This window comes from Mustela erminea, chromosome 10 (assembly GCF_009829155.1).
Source record: "Mustela erminea isolate mMusErm1 chromosome 10, mMusErm1.Pri, whole genome shotgun sequence".
NCBI classification, from domain to species: Eukaryota; Metazoa; Chordata; class Mammalia; order Carnivora; family Mustelidae; genus Mustela; species Mustela erminea.
The window spans coordinates 18,994,300-19,007,483 of NC_045623.1; the positions used below are offsets into that span (position 1 = coordinate 18,994,300).

At 35.6% G+C, this 13,184-nt stretch overlaps 1 long non-coding RNA gene across 1 annotated transcript in view; it reads left to right on the forward strand.

Annotated features, from left to right (window-relative positions):
• LOC116567445 overlaps nt 1-13,184 on the forward strand; it is a 169,883-nt gene that overhangs the window by 141,885 nt on the left and 14,814 nt on the right. The window lies entirely within an intron of this gene.

Here is a 13,184-nt window from a genome sequence, read left to right on the forward strand (position 1 = left end):
GATATGCACATAGAAGGCACTCTAAAAAAATGTTTGTTGAATGAGTCAGGAAAGTACTTCATAAAAGAAATAGTAAAGCTGGCTTGTGACAAGTTTCCTCTACGTATTAGACACATCTTCCTGGATTTTTAGTCAGGTCTTCAAACTCAGTGTTTCCATAACTGCATCTGTCTTTGTCATTAAAATCTACTTCTCTTCCTGAATTTTTTTTCCCCCTTCTGGACCTGGTATAATCTCTGTCCATTCACCCAAGTCTGGGAATCATTTGTCTCTGTATCTCCAGTGCCTAATGGAGTACTTCCCCAACTAGGCATAAGTATTCCATAACGTGGGGTTGAATAAATAGCTCCATGAATTCACTTAAGCTCAAACTTCAAACCTAAGTGAAGCTGACCTACCTACTCACATCCAATCAGTGACCAAAGAACTGAACTTTCCTTTGGAACATTCACTGAATCCACCTCTTTTTCCCTCTATTGCTAGTTTCTTGTCTGCTTGTCTTGGTTTGGTTTGGGCTTTTTTTTTTTTTTTTTTTTTTTGTGGACATGGACTCTATTTATATGTCTATCTCCAAGCTGTGCCCTCTTCAATATATTAAATTCAGCTGCCAGATAAATACCTCCAAAAGACAATTTTTGCCATAGTTCTCTATTCAGTGACTCTCCCTCACCATCCTAGCCTGACCCTCATGATACTCCTTAATTTTCTTTCTGATCTTCTCTTCCTTTTTTCCTATTATCTTCCCCCTCCTCCCTCACACCAGGCTACTTCAGTCACGATGGTATTATCACAGTTTCTGAAAATGCCCTACACTTCACCATATCTGTATCTTGACTCATTTTGCTCTTTTTCTCAATATTCTCTTCATTTCAGACTCTACTTGAGCCCAGCTTCCTTCAAAGCCCAGGTCCCAGGCATGTCTTCTCCATGGAGTCTTCTTTGTCTCTTCCCAGCTAGCAATGACTGGTCTTCTCTAAACTCTAAGAACATTTTCATTTGCACATGTTTTAAGCTTCATGTCACTTTCTTTCTTTTAAATAGTTGTTCCTATTCCTATTTTACTTCCTGTAAAACAAGGACTGTAGACAAGACATGGGCTGTGTTTCTTCTTTCTGACATGGTGATGCTGAATCTGTTGCCTTCCAAACACAATATGCCTGATAAATATTTACTGGATGAATGAATAAATGAATGAATGAATATCTAAAATCCATTCCTGCCTCAAACCAAGGGATTATTTTGCCATTCCTCTTATTATTTAATCCTCAAAAAGGGCTAATATAGTCCCCTTCAAAGGATTGACACATGAGTAGAAATGTTTAGGTTGTCACAATGTCTAGGGAAGGGTCGTTACAGATATTTATCAGCTAGGACCAGGGATAGTGATATTTTGAAGCACTCTGAACAGTCCCTGTCTGCCTCTGTTGAAAAACACTTGTGGCATTTGAGTTTTAGTGTATGATAAGAAGAATAAGAATTTTTGACTTCCATTTCTTACAAACTGGTCACTTAATTATATTAACAATTTGATAAAATTAGGTGTATAAAGCATCTAGGTTAGCTTGCAGAATAAGCTTGCAGTCAGGGATAGCTGTCACTATCAATTGCTTATCTGGAAAAAATGGGGCTGGTGATAATACCTACCTCACAGTATAAAATGGAGAATTAAATGAGTCAGTGCACAGAAAGCTCTTTGAACAATACCCTGGTATAATGTCAGTACTGAACAAATATTAACTGTTGTCATTGTTATTGTTATCCCTTTACTAGTATTATTTTCAGATGTTTCACAGAGCAAGATTATATTGAATTTACAGTCAACTAAAAGCCTCAGGATGTTTTCACATGAAGAGTTGTTAAGTCAGTTCCTTTGCAATCTCATACCTATGAACAAAATAAGCTCAGACCTTGCTGTGCTTTGGTTCCCTTTGAAGGTTGATGGGAAATTCCAAGGTGAACCAGACTTAATGCCTGTGGCCTTTATCCACAGCACTGAGAAAGGAATATCAAGGTGAAGAGAAATAGCAATTTGATTCTCGGTTTTGCATTGAAATGGATCCGGCACTCTGCGGCTTTTTATACAATGCTGGAGCTGCCTTTCCAGTCCGCATTTGGTTTTCTGGAGAATGAAATGTATGAAGATAGGAATTTGCTTAGGGGCTTGTTATTTTATTTTCTTTTGTTTTATTTATTTTTTTTAACGGTTCTTCTTTTTTTTTTTTTTTTTTTTTTTTGGATGTTCTAGTGGGGCTTAGTTGAGTTGCTATCCACCTTTGAGTTTAGAATTAGCTTTTTGCTTGCTTTCATGATAATTGTTAACTGAACTGGCTCGCAAAGCACTTTCACATACATTACTGCTTTTGATTTTTCACAACAGCCCATAGAGTTGGGATTTTTCTTTTTCTTATTTTACTAATAAGGAAATGGAGCACATTTGTGATTCACACTATAGATAGTGTCAGCTCTGGCTCTAAAATCTGAAATTAAGAGGTGAGCTATTTCATATAAGGACAAACTGATATGGGAAATAAAGGCAACAAGAAAAATTAAATTTCCATACTACCTACAGTCCACTGACAAGTCCTTGAAACAGGCAGAGTGACATTCCTCTAGGGACTCAACTGCCTCAATGTTCATATTTACTAAGGGCAAAAGGCAACCTTAGCCCAAACCCCAGGATCCTATGAGTCTACTTTCACATATAAAGTCCCTTTGGAAACTTCCTTTATCTCTAGCCCCAAGATATGTGTTGGTAATCATCTGATTATCCCCCAAGCATATGACCCACCCATATGCATCTGAAGTGTCTCATGTCTAAGATTTTATTAGACAGTAATAAATGACCTTTCCCTAACAATAGCTAGTCCCCTCAAGGTCCTGGAAACCTTGCTTCCAAATTTCCTTAGAGACTTAAGCTATCACTAACAACCTGCCGACTTGAAAGTATATAACCAACCTCTCCTCGTGACCCCAGTGGAGCTCTTTCTACTCACGGGTCCTGTCCCCATGCTTTAATAAAATCACTATTTTGCACCAAAGTTGTGTCAGGAATTCTTTCTTGACCATAGGCTCTGAACCATAATAACTTTCCTACTCCAAATCAACTTCAAGTAGCCATATACCTCAGGGATTCCTAGAATAGGTTGTTGAGAAGAACAATGAGAGAGGAAGAAATGAAACATTTACTTTATGGACTAATTTCTATAAATCAGAAATTATGTTGATGCTACACACTGTTCATTCATCATTTTATGTTGTCCTATACACAGAAGTTACAGAAACTGAGAAAAGGAGAAGTTAATCAACCTAGCAGGCTCCAAACTATGTACAGGCTAATGTGCTAATTTTTGTAAGTTTGTTTGAAGCTCAAAGGGCCTCCAGAGGTACAAGTGTGAAAAGTGATGGTTAAACGCAGCTGAAAGTTGTTCAAAGTTGTCAGGCCAAGTTCTTTTATTAAATACCATTTTTGACTTTGGTTCTGTGAAAGGTTAGCTGGTAATGATTTTAAACACAGGATGCATAGGAAGGAATTTCCCACGTGGTTGAAGGGGCAAGATAAGGTGGCTTTGGCCAAAGCCATGTGTACCTAGGGGAATTAAAAAAAAAAAAAAATCTGTATCCTCAAGTCCAGTGCTACATGTTTTCTTTTTTTTAAATTTAATTTAATTTAATTTAATTTTATTTCTTTTCAGTGTTCCAAAATTCATTGTTTATGCACCACACCTAGTGCTCCATGCAATGCGTGTTTTTTTTTTTTTCTTTGTTAGTTCTTGCAGGAATCATAATAGAGTATCTTTTGGAAACTACATATATCTTTTTCTTTCTCACTGACTCAAATAATGGTGATCTTTTGGGAAAAGTATCTTTGTGGACCAAATTTACTTACAATTATTTTTGGTTACTCAAAACACTTCCAAACCAGAATTTAAATTAAGACTTTAATGATTCTGATTAAAGCAGATGTAAGGAAGACTTATAATGACTTATTCTTGCCTAAGCTAGTGTAAAAATTTCACAAACTTCCTCTGTGGGATGAACAGTCTTCAAACTTTTTATGTAAACTATTTGTGTTGTTTATGTATTTCAGAGAGATAAAATTTTGCATTCAGTATGTTTGCACATCTCCCCATTTCATCACAAATAGATCAACACTTTGTAATAGCTTTCTAAACAATATAATTATTTGGTTTTATCTTTCACTTATATCAGTTCTATGTGTGTGTGTTTTTTTTTACCCTATTTTTTTAAAAATCTAAAGGAAAGAGGAGGTATATCTGTTATTTGTGGCTGGATGGCATTACATGAATATTTTAAAAGCAAGTTATAGAAATCTCTTAGAAACTTATGCAACAGGTATATGTTTATTATTCAATGCCTTCATGAAAAAATAGATTTTTCAACTCCCGAGGTTATACTGGTGAACATAATTTAAAATAAAACCTGAGAAAAGTAAAAGAGATTAAATAAATATTCATGAAAATGCCCTCTTCAGGAAATAGGGTCATTTGAACAGTCTATTCCATTAAAAATCGCTTTATTTCACTTAAATTGGTTACCTCGCAGGGAAGGAAGACATAAGAATACTAAAGGATTGATTCTGAAATCTGGACCAAAGAAATGACTTTGAAATCTCTCCATTGCATTAGCCAGATGGAATTTATCACACAAAAAATCTAGAACCGATCAGTTGTTTTAACCTATATAACTTGGAGGAGTACCAAGAATCGATTTAAGTGCTATGTCAATTGTATGAAGAATTAACATTTTTATTAATATATAAATATTGATAAACTGCAAATTAACTTGGACTTTTACAGCATTGGGATGATCTAAAGTTAGCAACTTCCTCAATGTGATTTACTAGCAATCACTTAACAATGATCATTAAAACTAATTCAAAATCAGAATAACACAGAATAGACTTGTGGAATCATTAGCATCACTTGATTTTTATTTATGACAATCACCAAAAATTAAAGCACATGTTCTTTAATCAAAAGATAAACAAGTTTGAAACTAAAATAATCTTTTATCAGATATTGGTAACCATACTTCCTGATCAACTATTGTGATGTTTGAAAGTTTAATCTAAATAATTTGCAACCTTTGCGTGAATGGTTTTTCAGACTTGTGATTATCCCCTTACCTTCTTTCTTTTCTTTCTTTCTTTCTTTCTTTCTTTCTTTCTTTCTTTCTTTCTTTCTTTCTTTCTGGCACTTTAACTGGTGCCTTGGTCTAAATGTTCATGTCCCCTCTGAATTCCTATGTTGAAAGCCTAATGCCAGAAGTGATGCTATTAGGGGGTGGGGCCTTTGGGATGTGCTTAGGTCACAAGAATGGAGTCCTCATAAATGGGATTTTTGTTAATATAAAATAGACCCAGGAGCTCCCTAGCCCCTCTTACCATGTGAGGACAGGTCTGCAACCTGGAATCTGCCCATGCTGGCACCTTGATCTTGGACTTCCAGTCTCCAGTACTATGTGAAGTAAGTTTCTGTTGTATATGGTATTTTGTTATAGCTGCCCAAACAGCTGAAGTGGATAATAAGGCAAAACCATCATGCTTCAGTGATAGTATCCAAGCCCCTTGGGAGGTACTGAAAGAATCAAGGAAGAGACTGGTTAGATGAGATTGTTCTAGACTAAGGATACCCAACCTGTGTTCTGGGACCAGAAGTATCAACATCATCTGACAGTTTGTTAGAAATGCAAATCCTAGGAGAAGGGGGGTGGGGTTATGGACATTGGGGAGGGTATGTGCTATGGTGAGTGCTGTGAAGTGTGTAAACCTGGCGATTCACAGACCTGTACCTTGGGGGATAAAAATATATTATATGTTTATAAAAAAAAATGCAAATCCTAGACCCCATCCTGAACCTAGGGAATAAGACTCTGCAGATAATTCATATGCAAAATAAAGCTTGAAAAGCACAGTTCTAGGAGATGCCTTAAATACTTCAGAAGCTGAGTTGGTACCTGATACTTCTTTTCTTTTATTTCTTTTCTTTTCTTTTCTTTCCTTTTCTTCTTTTCTCTTTTCAATTCCAGTAAGGTTAACATACAGTGATATATTACTTTCAGGTGTGCAATATAGTGATTGACTTTTCTATTCCTGACAGTAGTTTGGTCAACTGAACTTGAATGCTAGAATGGTCTAAAGCTTACCTAGTGCAGACCAATAATTATTCCTGGAAAAGATTATTTATCTTAAGTATTTCATGTCTTGCCTTTTCCAAACAAGACATTTTCTTTTTTTTTAAGATTTTATTTATTTATTTGACAGAGAGATAGAGAGCACAAGTAGGCAGAACAGCAGGCAGAGGGAGAAGCAGGCTCTCCACTGAGCAGGGAGCTTGATGTGGGACTCCATCCCAGGACTCTGGGATCATGACCAGAGCCGAAGGCTGCTGCTTAACCGACTGAACCACCCAGGTGCCCTAAGCAAGAGATTTTTTAATCATATCTGAAGAGTGACAGGAACTTGAGAGATGCCTAGATTTCACCCTGTGTTGATCTGCATCCAGCACTTAACATAAGGGTGGAAATAGAGAAAACATTTTCTTACCCATATGAGGTCTCAGAAGACACTTAATTCTTAAACTGAATATTTTAACCCTTATGGGTTCCCAGAGATTTTGGACGATATGTGGCTGTGTGCTTTGGGTTGCCATCCATTCTAATTCTTTGCAGACTGGGTGCATTCCTACTTTATTCTCTGACTTTAGTCAAGATGGAGGAGGAAAGGGAATGAGTATATTTTTGAAACTTTAGAAACATAAATATAGCACATGGTGACTAGCTAGGATTCATGAATGAAATAGGGGTTGAAAACAGGTACCTATAACTGTCATGCAGGCAAAATAAAAGTATGAAGTAGGCAGAGAAACGGGCAATGGGAAGTTGAGGGGACCAAGGTAAATTAGGGAGAACATGTCCAGTGTGCAAAAGCCAGCCCCTGCTTAGTCCCACCTGGTTGCAGTCAGGCAGTTGTAGGAGCACAGATCATCTGATAGAAGCATGAAATGTGAACTTTTGCATGGCATCTCTCAATGTTTTAGAACACATTGCAGGCAGAGGAATGTGTCTCATGACCAGATTCAATCCCCAGGTCACTAGTTGGCCACCTTAAGAGAAACAGATTCTTGTAATATATTCCAATAATTATCAATTGCTTCTCTAAGGAAGTTATTTCTTTTATGTGTCATAAAACTATTATGTGTTCATTCTTACCCCATTTTCTTTTTGTTTTGTTCTTAAGGAGTAGAACAATGACTGCCATCCATTATCTGCATTAAAATGCAATGCATTTAAAAACTGGAGCCACCCCACAGAGAACTTATTAATCTCCCAGTGAAATGGTACCAACATATTCTTGTAATATCACTCACATACAATTTTCTCAGGATTTTTGCTAAGGGGATTTTGATGGAACCTGTTTGAGACAGGAAAAGAGGGCCTTGTCTTTTCTCAGTGGGGTGTCTTTAAAACACTGAAGGAACTCCTGGTGGCTCTGAAAGCTTTTGATATGCTTAAATTTGCTTAATTATCCCTAATACTGAATGCTTAGTCAAAACATAATGTCATATGGTGAACAACCTCAAAGGCTCTTCCTAATAGCGGCAATTGCTTTGGATAATGAATGAGCTGAACCTGTCAAGACTTCTGTGTTCCTCCGCATGTCCATCTTGGTATAAACAGAGGTCTTCCTCTGTTTAAAAAAGTGAATTTTGGTTTTTGTAGGTTGATGGGACTCTAACCTACTGTTCTCCAGCATTCACTATTGTATCTGTTTGTAAAACTTACTTCCATGTTAAACAGCTGATGCTATTATTTAACAGAATCTTTTAGTCCTCTTCAATCTTTTACTGTGCAACAATAATTTGAAAGCTTATACAGAAAACCAAATAAAAATGACAACTACTTCAAAGTATCAGGGCAAATTTTAAACAAGAGTGTTTTAAATTTATATCTAAACCCAACATCCTCCACTTGCATTATTATTTGTAGTTTAATTTTTTTAAGAAAAAAAAAAGAAATTTCTTAACATTTTTAACAAATTGGGAAAAACAATGGTTCATGTTGGGAGCAAAGGTTGCTAAGTCATTAGGAAAAAGTAAATGTTTTCTTTATTCATACTTGCGCTTGAAGAAGCCAGTACAATGCCTGGCACTTTGCAGTGACCCACGGAAGTACTGAATGAATAATAGGACCCCAGCTGTTCTAAGAGCACATCCTCTCAAGGCCTGGTAGACTTGAGATGAGGATGGATAGTCCATGAGCAGAGATTGTCTTTCCAGACCAGGAGCATCCCCCAGTCTGACCCTTTCAATGCTGGTAGAAGTAGGAGAAGGGTGAGGATCGGTAAGATTGTGGTGTATGTCACAATTCAAGGATCTCATGTTTTATATTCTTGTAGGAGTTTTTTTTTTTTTTTTTTTTTAAAGAACCTATTCAAACCCACTCACACATTTATATTAAAAGTTATGTTAATTGCCAAGCAAATAATATTTCAAACTTAGAAACCCTACTCATTCCTAATTATAGCTGTCAGAATGGCAGCGCTTTGTGAACTAAGTAGCAAACATGGAAAAGCCTTCCTCGTAAATCAATAAAGTGGAACATTTTAAAAGATACATAATTAATTATTTAGCACAAGGAAACACTCTGCAGCTTGTACTGTGTCTATGTACAATTGCATGATTCTTTTCTTTCTGATAGAATGCTAATTGTTCTTTTTAAGTACCTTGGATACAAATCACTTGATTTCCTAACTGGTATGTCAAACTAACTTACATAGTCAGTACCTACTTGTGAATATATTGAAAATATGGCTATGGAAGTAAATGGAATGGACCATTTACAGCCTTCTTTATAATACCTCAAAGGCATCTATCATGTAGGCAAGCACTTTGGCTTAACAATTTCTCCTTTAATACAGAGGCTTGTTAAAAGTGGCTATTCAGAATATGTTGTTCATTCAGTAGTGATTTCTGATAGTTTCAGTAGCATGTAGGGAACTGTCACAGTGATTTATTGTAAGTTATTATACTAATTACAGATGTAACATTAAATTGTTTGCTCAAAATTTTAACCTAGAAGGGGGGAAAAAAAAAAGATTTAGATACAGAGGTGTGTAGCATTGTGGATGATATTATGGGCTCTATAAGAAAACTTTCTGGGTTCGTTTCTGCCCCCACCATCTATTAGCCAAATGAATTTGGTCCTCTTACTAACGTGTCTGGGTTACATATTTCTCCCTTGGAATTTGGGTCTGATAACTGTTCTCATTGCATGGTGTGAGGATGAGTCCCAACAATATATGTAAAAGGCTTAGATAATACTAACCACATAAACACTTGATTTTTTTCTAGCTATTATTGTTTCAAAATTAAACCAGAAATTAGGATACTTTCTGCATTGCCAGAAAACATTTAATAATTACTAATTACTTGAGAACCAATGGTTCATACCAGTCTTTATAAATATTCACAGTAAATACCATAAAACATTACTCTGTCGTATAAAGAAAAGCCAATGCATTTGGAGATGTGCTTTTTTTCCCTGAAGAAACTTGCTTTATGAGAACATCTTATATCTCTGCCTGCTAATCCCTTATTTGGGTCTTTGTCCTTAGGTGAAATCCCTTATTGACATAAGACTAATACTTTAGCTATCTAAAAATTCAGCTCCCTGGAAGAGTCTCTCTGGAAGATGATGGCTCAGCACCAGGAAATAAACAGGCCATTCTAGGCATAAAAAGAAAAAGTAGATGTCAAAAAACCTATGTCCCAAATTCTTACTCTTTACTTATAAGGGCTTTTTTTTTTTTTTTCAGTCATTCACTCAAAGTTTATTTGTCCTCATTTTATACATAGTTCCTATGGAAAAGCGATTCTGGATTCCTGTGAAGGAAATTAGGAAGCAATAAATTAGAAATGGGAAAACTGATCATATCTATGTCATCGAGAATTTAGCAAATGGCTGATGACAACAAAGGAGATAGAAAATTTCAGAAGGCAGAAATGATGTAAAAGAATAAGTCCTAGAACCTTTCAGAGCTATTTTGCTTTGAGATGGATCTTCCTTTTTACCTCAATAGATTCTGATGCTATCTAAGATTGTAATATACAGATTAATAATTGATATTTATACATGATCTAAATCATCAAAAATATTTGGACCTGTTTACCTTACTTTGTGTAAGAAGTTAGAGAAGGAATATACCAGATTTGCCAAATTGGTGGCTTGCAGAAGGACTCTGACTTGGTGAATATAATCGGTTATAGTTTATTTAAAACAATTGAATTACTTACTTGCTGATATTTAAAAAATCAGAAACTCTCTCCTAAAATTGGCTCCCATTTCTTGGAAAAATTAGAAGATATGGTAATAATGAACCTATGTACTTATTTTCCAACAGACAACTGTATGGGAACTCTCATATATTACCAATGGCATTAAAAATATCATCACCACTTACAGTGTGGGGGTTAAGGGTGTAGGAGAAGAATAAATGAAACAAGATGGGGTTGGGAGGGAGACAAACCATGAGTGACTCTTAATCTCACAAAACAAACTGAGGGTTAGTTACTCGGGGGAGGGGGGTCGGGAGAGGGTGGTTGGGTTATGGACATTGGGGAGGGTATATGCTATGGTAGTGCTGTGAAGTATGTAAACCTGGCGATTCACAGACCTGTACCCCTGGGGATAAAAATACATTATATGTTTATTAAAAAATAAAAAAAATAAATTAAAAATTAAAAAATATTGTCACCACCTTGGAAAATTTTGGAAGTTTATTATAATGTTATTATAAAATTTTGAAAGCTTATCATAAAGCTAAACTATGACCCAAAGATTCTACTCCTAATTTAACCTAAAGAAATCAGTGCATATGTCCACAAAGAAGATTTATATAAGAATGGTCATAACAACTTTAGTCATAATAGCTTCAAACTGGGAACAACCCAAATGCCCATCAACAGCTGAATGTATTAACAAATTATGGTACAGCCATTCAGTAGAATGCAACCCCCAAACAATAATAAACACAAAAACAAGTAAGTGATACACAGCAACATGGAGAAAACTCAAAACCATTATATGGAGGGGAAAAAAAAAGTCAGGCATAAAAAGTACACCCTTTCTCATTTCATATGTAATGAAGTTTAAGATAAGATTATCCTACAGTGCTAGAAATCAGAATAGTAGTTGTCTTTGGGGGATCTGAGGTGGAATTGCAACTGGAATTGACTGGAAAGGGAAATTTGTGGGCTGCTGGAAATATTGTTTATTTTGATTTTGGTGGTGGTTATATACATTTGCCAATATTAAGCTCTATGCTTGTCTGCTGTGGATTTTACTGGAGACACCGTATGTGCCAACAAATACGATCAACCTAAAGACAAGAGAAACAAACTCATAATTAAAGCCAAATAGCTGCCATCTCCTTTAGCCATGTTATACTCTATCTGCACAGGTCTGGTGGGTATCAAGTCTGTAACTCTAAGACAGTTTTAGTTACCTGGAAAACTCTGTTCTTCATGGTAACTAATTCCTTCAAGGTTCTAGAGAGTGACAATGTTTAGCTGTTTATCCTTGCATGTTTTGCTCAACGTGGCTTTCTGAGCTGCTTTACTTTGGGTGTTTCAGTTGGCTATCTGTCCTCATGTATCAAATGATTAACTGTTATCACTCAGAGCATTTCAAACATTTTAAATAAATAAGAGCACTGCTTGACACAGCAGACAGCAAGCTTAGGTGAAATAATAAAACTCATTACCCTGAAGACTTACACAGATTCAAAATAATAATCAAAAATAGCTGCACACTGACAAATACAATTATATATTTCAGATCTTTAGAGTTTAAATCATAGCTCAGAGATCCATAACAATTTCCTAAAAGAAGCTATGGATGATTTCAAGTGAATGACAAGAAGGTCAACCAGTTCTCTTTCATAATACATTCTTTGTTATTTCTATCAGGGACTAAATTCTAAGATGAAAGGATTAAATCTCTGACCAAGAATGGCATTTTAATATTAAACAAATTCAGTCTCCACCAGAATAAAGAATTTCTTGATAAAACCTTAACATAAATCTTTGTGTTTTTCAGAAATTCAAGAGTATGCACACACACACACACACACACACACACACACACACACACAACCCCCTTATGTGTCAAATTCATTTGCATTCAGAAGCGTGATGCCATTTGAAACTTTATTAAAAGAGGATCTATTCAAGGTCAACTACTATACTTGGTAACAAGCATTAAAAGCAGTTTATGAGCAACACATGTTATTAATTAATAATGCACATGTAGTTAAGTGTTGAGATTAAGCAATATTTATGCATGTAAGTATGACTCGTTCTTTTCTTAGTGATTTATGAGACAGAATTTTTATCTAACAGACATTTCCAGGTATCTAATCAACCAGAGGTTTTGCATTTTCATCATGAGGCAGAGATGTTTCAAATTTAATTACAACTCATTGACCTACAGTAGTGCTTTCAGGGTTGATTTCCATAGTCATCACCAGCAAGTGGAAGCTGACCAGTAATTAAAAGAATTACAAATCTAAAGATTTATAAATAATCTGGTAATATAGTAGGCTTTTTTGGTTTTTTAAGATTTTTTTTCTTAGAAATTTGGAGATGTTACTATAAATTAACATTGCTGTCTGGTCAATCTATGTCCTCACAAGTTAACCATGTCTATGCAGATCTACAACATCCCTTCATGCCCAGAATATTCTAGTAGGTTCCCACCTGCTGTTCCTGCTCCCAGGCACTTCTTGCTGAGCACTGCCCACATGGAATAGATTCATCCACCTCAAAGACCATTTTCACAAGTTGTCCTGACATTCAAGATGTTTGTAATGTTAGAAAGCAGTATAAACCCCTTCTAAGACCACAGAAATTCCACGTCAGGTTCTGCCATGATATATCTATGCTACCTTATTTAACTTTAAGGTCATTTTAACTTTTGACTTTATTTTTATCACATAAACAGATAGAGTAAGTAGATACATACTACTTGCTATACCTACCTCATTTTTTTTTTTTGTAAGTAGGCACAGTGCGATCAAGTTTGGCTGCATATAATGAATGCCACAAAAAGTCTAAAAAGTACCAATTTCTGTACCTGAGATACTGATAGGATTTGAAAATCCACAA